The following is a 14,049-nucleotide window of genomic DNA, read 5'->3' on the forward strand; positions in this document are numbered from 1 at the left end:
AGATTCCTCATCAGTAAAATGGGGAGAATAACCTAAATCACAAGGTTGTTGTCAGGATCAAATTAGTTAACCCATGGAAAGAACTTTGTAAATCTTAAAATTCTATATAAATGCTAGATTATTTTATATTCATTTCATAGTTCTATAGCTTGTCCGACAGTTTCCAGGAGTACAGGAGTAGCAAGACTTACTGTAATAGACTTCTTCTTGTCTGAGATAGCATTTAAACTAGAAAACAATTATACCTAGGTATCCTGTGAATTTTATCTCAGCATTTTTTTTCTTCTTTTCCTTGATTTTATTATAAAGAGGTTTGGAAAAAAATAGCTTACTAAAACTGAAATAAAATTGCCTCTTTTCCCACACCTAATTTCTCTAGATATTAGCATTACATGAAAAAATATGACAACAGTTCCCCTTAATATTTGATTCTTGCCACTACATAGGGGAAAGTAATAAGCATTTACAAGTGATGAGATGACTGATCTCCCCAAAGACACAACAAAAATCCAATAATAATAAAAACTCACATTTCTATGATGCTTTATTAAATATTCTACATTCATTTTTGCATTTTTAGATTCCAGTGAGAGACATATGGAAAGGAATTGTCAAGTATTAATGGCTTATATACAAGTAAGCAGTTATTAGTTCTCCCAATAATCCCATGTTATGTTCACTTTACAAATGAGGAAATAGAAACTCAGAGAAGTTGAGAAAGCCACAGACTTCTGAATAAAACCAGTACTCTTTTTATTATATTTTAAAGATATATATATATACACACATAATATGCATATATATTATATTACACTAGGGATCATGAAAACAAGGGGGATGACCTTTGTGACATTTAGAGGAAAGTAGTTGAAATAAAAATCAATTAATAACATATGTAAAGTGCTTTATAAATCTTAAAGTAATATATAAATGCTAGCCAATGCAGCTATTACTATTACTATCAATTAATTTCTTTTCACATATGGATAGTGTGGTGCTGGTTGATGGAGGACCAATTGTAGGACCAAAATTGGACCAGAGAATTGATCCATACTTTGTTGTATCTTGGTTTCAGAGACTGCATTGAGTGCACAATCATCTGCAAACAGGAGATCATACACCAACACTCTCTTCACTTTGGTCTTGGTGAAGTTGAAGAATTTGCCATCAGTAGTAGCTGACCTTGAGGCCAAGCTCATCCTCAGTGAAGGCATTTGATAACATGACTGAAAACATCATGTTAAAAAAGTATTGGAGCAAAGACACATTCTTGCTTTATTCCATTGGGAACTGGGAAGTCTCAAGAGCATCATCCAATATGTAGAACCTAGGCATGCATGGTATCATGGAACTAATGTACAATACTGATGAACTTCCATGGGCAACCAAATTTTAACATATTTTCCATAGGCCTCATGATTGACCTCTGTTCTGTTCCTGGCATTTTTTCCTGGAGTTTTTGGGTAGCAAACACCATATCAACTATTCCTCGACCCTTTCTGAAAGCCACACTGGCTCTCAGGGAGGTGACCATCTTCCAGGAGAAGGATCAACCTAGAGAAGGACTCTGGCAAGGATCTTACCAGCAATGACCAAAAGCGAAATACTCCTGTGATTTTAACACTACAAAATATTCCTTTTACCTTTATAGAGATGGACAATGGAGGAAATTCAACATACAATCTATTACAGCAAATGGAGAGGTTTTGAGTACTGTGAACAAGTTCACTTACCTTGGCAGTGTCCAGAGAGAAGATAGCATGGAGGGCAATAAAGAATTAGTAAACATAACCTTGAATGTGAATGAGATGAACTCTCCCTTAAAACGTAAGCAAATAACAGAGTGGATTAAAAACCAGAATCCTACAATATGCTGCTTACAAGAAATTCATTTGAAGCAGAGAGATACATATAGAGTAAAGGTAAAAGGTTGGAGCAAAATATATTTTGCTTCAGCTGAAGTAAAAAAAAGCAGGGGTAGCAATCCTTATCTCAGACAAAGCAGCAGCAAAAATAGATAGCATTAAGAGATAAGGAAGGAAACTTTAGCCTCCTAAAAGGTACCATAGACAATAAAGTCATTTCAATATTGAATATATATGCACCCAGTGGGACAGCACCCAAATTCTTAGAGGAGAAGCTGAAAGAACTACAGGAAGACATAGACAGCAAAACTCCACTAGTGGGAGACCTCAACCACCCATTATCAGATCTAGATAAATCAAATCATAAAATAAACAGGAAAGAAGTTAAGGAGGTAAATAGATTGTTAGAAAAATTAGATATGGTAGACTTATGGAGGAAACTGAATGGGGATAGAAAGGAATATACCTTTTTCTCTGCAGTACATGGAAGTTATACAAAAATTGACCATGTACTAGGACATAAAAATCTAATGATCAACTACAGAAAGGCAGAAATAGTGAATACATCCTTCTCAAATCACAATGCAAGAAAAGTCATATGCAATACTGGGCCAAGGAGATATAGACCCAGAACAAATTGGAAACTGAATAACCTAATTTTAAAAAAATGAGTGAACCAAAAAACAAATTATAGAAAGAATTAACCATTTTATCCTAGATAATGATAATAATGAAACAACATACCAAAACCTATGGGATTCATTCAAAGCGACTCTCAAGGGATATATTATATCTCTAAATGCTTACATGAATAAATTGGAGAAAGAGGAAATCAATGAACTAAACATGCAACTAAAAAAATTAGAGAAAGAATGAATCAAAAATCCCCAATTAAATACCAAATTAGAAATTCTAAAAAGTAAAGGAGAAATTAATAAAATCAAAAGACAATAAACTATTGAATTAATAAATAAAATCAAAAGTTGGTATTATGAAAAAACCAATAAAATTGATAAACCTCTGGTCAATTTGATTTAAAAAAGAAAGAAGAAAATCAAATTGCTAGTATCATAAATGAAAAAGGTGAACTCACCACCAATGAGAAGGAAATTAAAGTAATAATTTGAAATTATTTTGCCCAAGTCTATGTCAATAAATTCAACAATCTAAGTGAAATGGATGAATATTTACAAAAATATAAGTTGTGCAGGTTAAATGAAGAGGAGATTAAATATGTAAACAACTGTATCTCAGAAAAAGAAATTCAACAAGCCATTATTGCACCCCCTAAAAAAAAATTCTCCAGGGCCTGATGGATTCACAAGTGAATTCTACCTAACATTTAAGGAACAATTGGTTCCAACTCTATATAAACTCTTTTGAAAAGTAGGGAAAGATGGAACTCTGCCTAACTCTTTCTATGAAACCAATATGGAATTGTTACCTAAACCAGGAAGAGTTAAAACAGAGAAAGAAAATTATAAACCTATTTCCCTGATGAATATAGATGAAAAAATCCTAAATAAAATCTTAGCAAAATGATTACACGTCATCACTAGGATAATACATTATGATCAAGTAGGATTTATTCCAGGAATGCAGGGTCAGTTCAATATTAGGAAAACTGTTAGTATACTCAATTATATCAACAACAAACCTATCAGAAATCATATGATCATATCAATATATGATGAAAAAGATTGTAACAAAATACAGCATCCATACCTATTAAAAACACTAGAGAGTGTAGGAATAAATGGACTGTTCCTTAAAATAATTAGAAGGATCTATTTGAAACCATCAACAAGCATTATATTCAATGGGGAGAGGCTAGAGGCATTCCCAATAAGATCAGGGGTGAAACAAGGGTGCCCATTATCACCACTACTATTCAATATTGTATTAGAAATATTAGCATCAGCAATTAGAGAAGAAAAAGAAATTGAAGGAATTAGAATTGGGAAGGAAGAGACAAAACTCTCACTCTTTGCAGATGACATGATGGTCTGCCTAGAGAATCCCAAGAAATCATCCCCAAAAAACTACTGGAAACAATTAGCAATTTTAGCAAAGTTACAGGTTATAAAATAAACCCTCATAAATCCTCAACTTTTCTATATATGTCTAGCAAGATACAGCAGGAAGATCTAGAAAGAGAAATCCCATTCAAAGTAACCTCAGACAATATAAAATATTTGGGAGTCTATTTACCAAGACAGACTCAGAATCTTTTTGAAAACAATTATAAAACACTTCTCACATAAATTAAATCAGATTTAAATAACTGGGCAAATATCAACTGCTCATGGATAGGTAGAGCTAATATAATAAAAATGACAATTCTACCAAAACTAGACTATCTGTTTAGTGCTGTACCAATCAAAATTCCAAAAAATTATTTTAATGAGTTAGAAAAAACTGTAAGTAAATTCATATGGAGAAATAAAAAGTCATGAATTGCCAGGAGCTTAATGGGGAAAAAAGTGCAAAAGAAGGTGGCCTAGCCCTACCCCATCTAAAATTATATTATAAAGCATAAGTCATCAAAACTGTTTGGTATTGGCTAAGAAATAGAGTGGTAGACCAGTGGAATAGACTAGTTGTAAAAGCAGGAGATGATTTTAGTAATCTGTTGTTTGATAAACCCAAAGAGTCCGGCCATTGGCAGTAAAACTCCCTCTTTGATAAAAATTGCTGAGATAATTGGAAGTTAGTACAGAAGAAACTTAGATTAGACCAACACCTCACACCCTTTACCAAGATAAGATCCAAATGGTTACAGGACTTAGACATAAAAAACAATACTATAAGCAAATTAGAAGATCAAGGACTAGTCTACCTGTCAGATCTATGGAAAGGGGAGCAGTTTATGACTAAGGAAGAATTGGAGAACATCACCAAAAACCAATTAGATGATTTTGATTACATTAAATTAAAAAGCCTTTGAACAGAAAAAACCAATGTAACCAAGATCAAAAGAAATGTAGTAAATTGGGAAACAATCTTTACAACTAATGATTCTGACAAAGGACTCATTTCTAATATATACAGAGAACTGTCATATTTTTAAAACAAAAAGCCATTCCCCAATTGACAAATGGTCAAAGGATATGCAAAGGCAATTTACAGAGGAGGAGATCAAAGCAATCCATAGCCATATGAAAAAATGCTCTAAATCATTATTTATTAGAGAAATGCAAATTAAAGTTTCTCTGAGGTACCCCCTCACACCTCTCAGATTGGCCAATATGACCAAGAAGGATAATGATCATTGTTGAAAGGGTTGTAGGAAATCTGGGACACTATTTCACTGTTGGTGGAGCTGTGAACTCATGCAACCATTCTGGAGAGCTATTTGGAACTATGCCCAAAGGGCAACAAAAAAAATGTGCATACCCTTTGACCCAGAAATACCACTACTGGGTCTATACCCTGAAGAGATGATGAAAAAGGGTAAAAGCATTACTTGTACAAAAATATTTATAGCAGCCCTGTTTGTGGTGGCAAAAAATTGAAAATCAAGTAAATGTCCTTCTACTGGGGAATGGTTTAGCAAACTGTGGTATATGTATGTCATGGAACACTATTGTTCTATTAGAAACCAGGAGGGATGGGATTTCAGGGAAGCCTAGAGGGATTTGCATGAACTGATGCTGAGCGAGATGAGCAGAACCAGAAAAATACTGTACACCCTAATAGCAACATGTGAGTGATGTTGAACCTTGAAGGACTTGCTTATTCCATCAGTGCAACAATTGGGAACAATTTTGGGCTGTCTGCAAAGGAGAGTGCCAGCTGTATCCAGATAAGAAGCTGTGGAGTTTGAACAAAGTGCAAGGACTATTCCCTTTAATTTAGAAAAAAACAGATATCTTATTGTCTGATCTTGTTATCTCTTAGACTTCTCTTCTCTTCTTTAAGGATATGATTTCTCTCTCATCACACCCAATTTGGATCAAGGTACAATATGGAAACAAAGTAAAGACTGACAGAGTGCTTTCCATTGAGGGGTGAGGAGAGGGAAGCAAGATTGGGGGGAAAATTGTAAAACTCAAATAATATCTTTAATAAAAATAAATTAAAAAAGAATGAAGTTTATGACTTTGTTCCACTTTGCCTCACTTAAATCCAATTTATGTATAAGTCATCAACCACTGGTTCTTTTCAAAACTGAAGGGTAAATGACAACTGTTTCCAATATTAGCCATCCCTAGTTGCTTCAGTCACTCCTCATATGATATGATTTCCAGGTCTCTCAATATCCTGGTTGTTAAAAATCTGATACTAACATCCTTCCTCCTGAGATCGAAATTCCTTGAAATGTATAAACAAGTTTCTCCAATAATACTCTTGACTCCATAATGATTAATGAAACAAAGAAGAAGGTGTATAAAAGAAGCAGGTATGGCTATATGGAGGTAAGGAGGTAAGAGCATAAGTAAGGTAGGAGAAGGGAAGTAAAGATCATTGTAATTCTATTTATAATTGTAACTGAACTATTTTTTATGGAACTGAATAAGAGAGGCAAAAAGATAGATGTGTCATATGTGTATATATATATATATATATATATATATATATATATATATATATATATATAATATAATTAATCTGTGCATCAGAACTAAGGGTATGACCTAATTTAAAAACTGATCTTTTGATTCTGGATTATTTTTTTATTTTAAAAATCAAATCTCTCTCTTTTCCATGCTCTGAGGACCAAAATCCATTTTGTACATCTAAGATATAATTAGGATATTTGCTAAGCTCTCAGGTATGACCTGTGGGAAAGGCAGATACATTTAGTCAAACACTAACCCCACTTTAACCTGCTTATCCCTGGATATCATCAAATTTAAGAGTTTTGGAGTCAGTCATTGTCAAACTCTAGCTGCCATCTCTTCAATTATAGGTGTAAATGATGCATGTAATTTATTCATCCTTAGATAAACAGCATATGATCAGTACCAACAATCAGCAGGAAATTATTTTTAAGAGAAATAAGGACTCAGACAAACCTACATTTAAAGAGGAAAAAACAGAAAAATGGTCACTCCCAAATGACACACAATTTCATTTGTTGGGAAAGATTGAAGGCCAAAGGAAAAAGGGATGGCAAAGGATGAGATGGATAGATAGTATCATGGAAACATTGCACATGACCTTGGACAGATTTAGAAAGATAATGGCATATAGTGGTGTCTGTTTTGCTCTGGTTCATGGGTCATGAAGACATGATGAACAACAATCGTATTATCAAGATAAATCATTGCAATGTACAAATCTTACAGGAAAATGGATTTTAAATATAAATTATTAAACCTCTCCTTTCAAGAAAATTGCCTATGTGAATTAAGGTGAGCTATTCAGAAGGTTTAACCCTGGAAACATTTTTAACCCCCATAGCTTTTGGAGTTATAAAGAACAGAAATTCGAAGAAAATATAAAAAGGAAAAGAGATTGACTGCAGTACAGAGTTAAATTCTACGAAGAAGCTAACATCACAGAGTTCACAAACCATTATTTAACAAGTGTAGCTGGTCAGTAATTTTTCTTTCAATTACTAAAACTGGTCCAATCAGTGAACTATGGAAAGGAATTCCAGATAGAAACCCAAACTGCAGTACTTGCATAATGACTTGAAGAAGGAGCAAGGGGGATTAGGGGAAGGGAATATTCCCTAAGCCAAGCATCATAATAGATGCTTAATAAATGTTAACTGACTGTTTGACTAATTGAGTTGGAAAGGTCTGTCCCTTCCTTACCTGGAAGAAAGGTACAATGGAAAAGTCACTGAATTTGGAGCAATAAAACCAACTGACACTTGAGTGATCTAGGGAAAGTCACTTAACCTGTAGGGGCTTCAGTTTCCTCATCTGTAAAATGAAGAGATTGGACCAGGTGATTTCTAAGGTTCAGGTCCAGATCTACAATGGGAGGTATTAGCAGAATAACATTGATACTGAATCTTCTTTCTTTGATTCTCCCATGCCTGAACAGACACTCACACACACACACACACACACACACACACACACACACACACACACAAACACACACAGACCCAGACACAAACCCTTGGGAGGTCAGAGGGAGAAAATTTCTGGAGAAGTTACATCCATGCTAATGCTAATAAAAGGTCACTGCACAATGGGCAAGACCAGAAAGCTGAGTCTGAGGTCTAGGGCAGACTTCAGTGTTACTCAGGGAAAATGTCTCACAGAATATAAGGATTTAGGCTTGCTGGGGAGCACTGAATCAATGAACCCTGGTGTAGGATGAATGGCTACTGTTCTACTTGCCCTCTTCAAGGTAGAAGAAAATGACTTCAGAATATTTCCAGTACATTGATAATCCACAGGGCTAAGTCATGTTTGCAAATTTGTAGGCACTAAAAAGTTCCTGAAGTTGGAGCTATCAGCCAGCCACAATTAACTTCACTTTTCATGGCTAGCTTACCATCTCCATCACTTTAGTTAGGTAGCAGATTTGAAAGCTTCAATATATGGGGATGAGGGGAGTACATATTCTTGGGTCCATAAAAATACCAAATTAATTTAGAGGGTATGAAGTGACATGGACACTGCCTATTTTGACTCTGAAAATTGGAGATTACTCTGCATGCTCACTCTTGCAACATCCAGCCTCCAATTTTGGTTATTTTTATTGCTGACAAGAAGCCTGACAGAGTTGGGCTTGAGTACGAAATTACTGGGACACATATTAAATGCTCCCCTGAGGCTGGCACAGGAAATGAGTTCTGATTTATTTGGACTGGTCAAAAAGGCAAGCCACCGTTTTAGATTGGCGTAAACAAAATAAAAGAAAATTCTGGTTTAGGAGAGCCCTGTGTCATTCAAGATGAAATTACCAGGCAATTTTGTAGCAGTGACAAGCTTAATGGAATCACAGGCTTGACATTTGAATCAATTTGAACATGAAATAAATATCTAACAATTACATAAGAAAATTAAGTCCCATAAGCAATTACACAGTTACTTAGAATAGGTGTTGACAGGACATTGAAGTAATTCACATTAAAGAGTTCAAAAACAGGGAAAAGATTTGATAATAATTTTTAGCTACAGAATTCTCTTCTTCCTTTGTAATAGCTGATATTTATGGACTTTTTTCAAGTTTTCAAAGGGCTTTAACCTACCTTATCACACTCCAGTCTCATAATAATCCATTGAAATTTCTTTCATTTATTACTAGTCCCATTTTACAGATGAGAAAAGTGAAGAATCAGTGAAAATAAATTACTTGCTCAGAATCATACAAATAGTAAGCAGTAGAAGTGGAATTAAAATTTGAGTTTCTCCCGAATCCTAGAGTCATCAATCTTCTTATTACATTACACTATCTTTCTTTAAAACAGTAATTAGATATTCTCATTCAGAGAATCATATAATCATAAATTTACACCAGATGGCACAGGGGATAGATCACTGAATCTGAAATCAGAGAGACCAGAGTTGAAATTCTGACTTAAATACTTACTGTGTGACTTTGGGCAGGTCACTTAACCTTTGTATGACTCTGTTTCTTCATCTGTAAAACAAAACAAAACAAAACAACACCTAACTCCCATAGTTGTTGCAAGGATAAGCTGAGGTAATGTTTGTAAAGTATTTTGCAAATTTTTAAGCACTACATAAATGCTAGTTATTATTTATAGGTAGAAGGGACATTAGAAGCCATCCTCAGTTTATAGATGAGAAAACTTTGGTTCTTCTGATGAAGCTTGTCCCTCATTCTTTTTTTTTTTAATTTTGAATTATTTTATTAATTAAACTTCTCAGAAGCTGTTTACTTTATCTTCTCCACATTTTGCTCTGCAGCCTCCTTGGCTCACTTTGCCTGGATTCCAAAGAGATGGGCATTGGCCCTGGCCATACAAAGACTGGCAAATGCCTTGAAATTCTTCTCGTCTTTAGTAATGACATGAGCTTTCTATTTCTTGTAGACATTTCTGATGGCATAACTGGTCCTGTAAGCTGAGATGCCAACTTGAATTCTTCAACAGAGCTGTGACCCTTCTTGGGTGCAGAGGGTTTCCTTGGGAAGAGGATCAGCTTGGAACGATATTCTTTCAGTTGCTGCACATTTGCCTGAAGAGACTCTGTAGACTTATTTCGGTGACAAGGGTCCACAGAGATGCCAATGATCTGGGCCACTTTTTTATGAATTCCAGCCACCCAAAGTTCTTCCAAGCTGAAGCCTCTACCAGCACGTACTTTGGTGTGGTATTAGATATTAGGGCATCTAACAATGGGTTGGATAGGACCAGATGCACGGTGAGGAGCAATTCCATGGGCTTTTGCTAGATGGACCTTCCACCTTCTGATCTTCCTGGCTGGCTGATTAAATCATGTGATGACTCATTTTTGCCAGTCTTTGTGAACATGGGGCTTAAGAATCATGCCATTTTGGCTGGGCACCATGGTTGCTTAGAGCCTCCTCACAGGCACCTCAGCTGAGTGGAAAGGACTTGTCCTTCATTCTTGAAGAAGACCATGGCATCAGGGAGGTGAAGTCAAGACAAGTACATGAATTGGATTTGAGTGAGGGGGGTGCTGTGCTAAATCAGTCTTACTTTCTCCTCCAGAGCTATCTGGAACCAGTGGCCAGATATGAATCAGGAGGACTGGAGATGTATCTGGATACAAGGCAAATAGGGTTAAGTGATCTGCCCAAGGTCACACAGCTAGTAAGAGTCAGGTGTCTGAGGCAGGATTCAAACTCCAGTCCTCCTGACTCCAAGGACACTTCACAAACAGGAACTTCTGGTTTTGAAATGAATAGTCATAGAAATCTAAAGACTGTGTGTATGGATACTCTATAGACTGAACCTTTTTCTTTTCTTCTTAATATGCATGAAATTAATTCAAAGTCTGAGAAACAGTAAGCAAAGATAAGGTAAGATAAGATAAAGGGCAAAGCTTTTTATCTTTAGCTTTGCTTGTCATAAACAATGTTGGTGAGTTCCATGTGTTACATATTCTTGAACTCTGATTATTTCCATAAACTAGAAGAATTAAGATCCAGTCTAAAGTTTAAAGAAAAATTATAGTGTAGGTCCTCCACTGCACAGTATTAACAGCCATCTTTTTAACACCAATATTCCTCTTGTGATGTTATTTGGCTATGAATGATGCATACATTGAAGAGTCAAAATTTCAGGTACACCAAAGGGGGACACTTGAGAGGCTACACTATTTCACCAGTGATATCATGAGCAAGAACTTATGTAAAAGATATTGTCCATGACATGTGTGAGGTTAAGGAGATAGGTTGATCATAGGATTAGAGATTTAAAACTGGAATGAACTTTAAAGGTCATCTAATCCAGCTCTCTCACTTGAGGAACTGGGGACCAGAGAGATTAAGAAATATTCCCAAGGTCACACAAGTAATAACAGAGTTGGGGTTTCATTTCTTTGACTCCACCAAATCCTGACAGATCACCCAAATGCTGCTTTGGTATTCATGGAATTTTAAAAGACTCAGAAGAATGTCTTCAAGGATTTGCTTAGATCAACTATGAAGGATTTATTGGAAAGATAGTAAGATTGAGCATGAGATAGCTTGAGAAGTGGGATGAAATCTGTACAACAGTAGGGAATAATGGAGGAAAATTATTATTATTATGCTGTAACATTTAACAGTCAGTATTACTGGGTGGAACCAAGATGGCCACAAGAACAGATTGTGTCTTAGGCACTCTCTCATAAAACTTATAAACCAAGGACTCTAACTAAATTTTCAAGAGACAGAACCCATATAGGGACCCCGTGAGGCAGTTCTCCTACTCAAGGTAATCTGGAAAAGAGCAGAAAGGCTCTGCTCACTGGGGTTGGAGGGGCAGCTCACCAGAGGGGTGACCCACCTGTGCAAAAGAACTTCAGCCTCCTAGAAGCAGCCCCAGGGCTCTGGGAGCCGTGGCTCACAGCAGCGGGGGAGTTTCTTGAACTATGCCCCGGGGAGCACCAGGCACAATTTGGGAGGGTCCTCTGCCAGAGCGAGCATGTGAAGCTCAGCCCTCAGGGCACACAGAGAGCAGCTTGGACAGTGCATCCAAGTTCCAGGAACCAGAAGCAGGCGGAGCCTGTAAGCAGGAGCCCCCTGGGCAAGTGCCCATTGAACCTAGGGAGGGGAGTGAAGAAAGAGAGACTGCTGAGTTCTGTCCTCTGCTCCTGGAACAGGACTCTGGGGTTCTGACCACATTCAGATCCTGATCACAGTCTAGACTCCCCCATAGAACAGCAGGGCCCCCCACCTCAGCCTCGTGGCAGAGGGGGTTGCATATGGTCATTCACAGACCAGGAGGGAGGACAGAGCCTCACACACTGAGATCCTTGTGGGAGTATCCCAAAAGCTCAGGAAGCACCCCAAAACCAGGCTCAGGCTGGGAAAATGAGCAAGCAGAGAAAAAAGAGGAACACCATTGAGAGATATTTTGTATATGAGCCCAAGAAGTAACAAAATACTCAGTGTGAAGATGAGGAAGCACAAGCTCCTGCATCTAAAGACTCCAAGAAAAACAGAAATTGGGCTCAGGCTATGACAGAGCTCAAAAAAGACTTTGAAAATCAAATGATGGAGTTAGAAGAAAAACTGGGAAAAGAAATGAGAGAGATGCAGGAAAAACATGAAAATGAAGTCAGCAGTCTAGTCAAGGAAATCCAAAAAACTGCTGAAGAAAATAGCATGCTAAAAACCAGCTTAGGTCAAATGAATAAAACAGTTCAAAAAGTTATTGAGGAGAAGAATGCTTTAAAAAGCAAAATTGGCCAGATGGAAAAAGAGATAAGAAAACCCTCCGAGGAAAACAAATCCTTCAGACAAAGACTAGAACTCAAGGAGACTGATGAATTTATGAGAAACCAGGACTCAATACCTCAAAAGCAAAAAAATGAAAAATTAGAAGAAAATGTGAAATATCTCATTGAAAAAACAACTGATATGGAAAACAGACTTAGGAAAGATAACTTAAAAATTATTAGAATACCTGAAAGTCATGATCAGCAAGAGAGCCTTGACATCATTTTCAAAGAATTACTACAGGAAAATTGCCCTGATATTCTAGAAGCAGAGGGCAAAATAGAAATGGAGAGAATCCACCGATCCCCCCAAGAAAGAGATCCATAAAAAACATCCCCTAGGAATATTATAGCCAAGTTCCAGAACTCCCAAGTCAAAGAGAAAATATTACAAGCAGCCAGGACACAGTTCAAATATCGTGGAACTGCAGTCAGGATCACACAGGACTTAGCAGCAACTACATTAAAAGCTTGTAGGGCTTGGAATATAATATACCAGAAGGCAAAAGAGCTTAGAATGCTGCCAAGAATTAACTACCCAGCAAGACTGAATGTCCTCTTCCAGGGAAAAGGATGGATTTTCAATGAACCAGGGAAATTTCGAATGGCCAGAGCTGAACAGAAGGTTTGATCAGATACAGGACTCAGGTGAAGCATAGAGATTGGAGAAGGGGAAAATATGAGGGACTTAATGATGATGAACTGCCTGTATTCCTGTATAGAAAAATGACACTGATAATACTCGCATAAACCTCAGTTAATAAAGCAGGTAGAGAGAGCTTTTATAATTGAAGCACAGGAGAAAGCTGAATTTGAAGATAAAATATGATGTAAAAATGGAGTCAATAGAAAAAAGGGAAATGTAATGGGAGAAAGAAAAAGGAGAGGGGGAATAGGCCAAGATATTTCATTATCATCATTATCATCATCCTTTTCTTTATTACAATGAACTATTGCAATGATATGGAAGGGGAGAAGACAAGGGGGGGAATGAGGGAATCTTCACTCTCATCAGAGGTGGCTAGGAGAGGAAACAGCATATATACTCAATGGGGTATAAGCATCTGGAGTAAGAAGGAGGGGGGGGACAGGGGGAAGGGGGTTGATGTGAGTGATGGAGGAGAGGGTGGACCATGGGGGAAGAGTGGTCAGATATAACACATCTTTTTTACTTCTTGCAAGGGGCTGGGATTGGAAGGCCTGTCCAAGACCATAGGGCCAGGTGGATGCTAGGCCTTAAGGGGGGGGGGGGGGGCTCAGGGCCTCTTGGCTCCAGAGCCAGAGATCTGTCTGCTGGGCCAATCAGCTACCCTACAGCAGAGTCAGAGTGAAAGGAGAGAGAAAATATAGTACATGGTAGT

At 37.0% G+C, this 14,049-nt stretch overlaps 1 protein-coding gene and 1 pseudogene across 1 annotated transcript in view; both read right to left on the bottom strand.

The window, feature by feature from the left end:
* SLC35F3 (solute carrier family 35 member F3) overlaps positions 1-14,049 on the bottom strand; it is a 566,773-nt gene that overhangs the window by 455,035 nt on the left and 97,689 nt on the right. The window lies entirely within an intron of this gene.
* On the bottom strand, positions 6,485-12,278 carry LOC141513295 (large ribosomal subunit protein eL13 pseudogene; annotated as a pseudogene).

This window comes from Macrotis lagotis, chromosome 2 (assembly GCF_037893015.1).
Source record: "Macrotis lagotis isolate mMagLag1 chromosome 2, bilby.v1.9.chrom.fasta, whole genome shotgun sequence".
Lineage (NCBI taxonomy): Eukaryota > Metazoa > Chordata > Mammalia > Peramelemorphia > Peramelidae > Macrotis > Macrotis lagotis.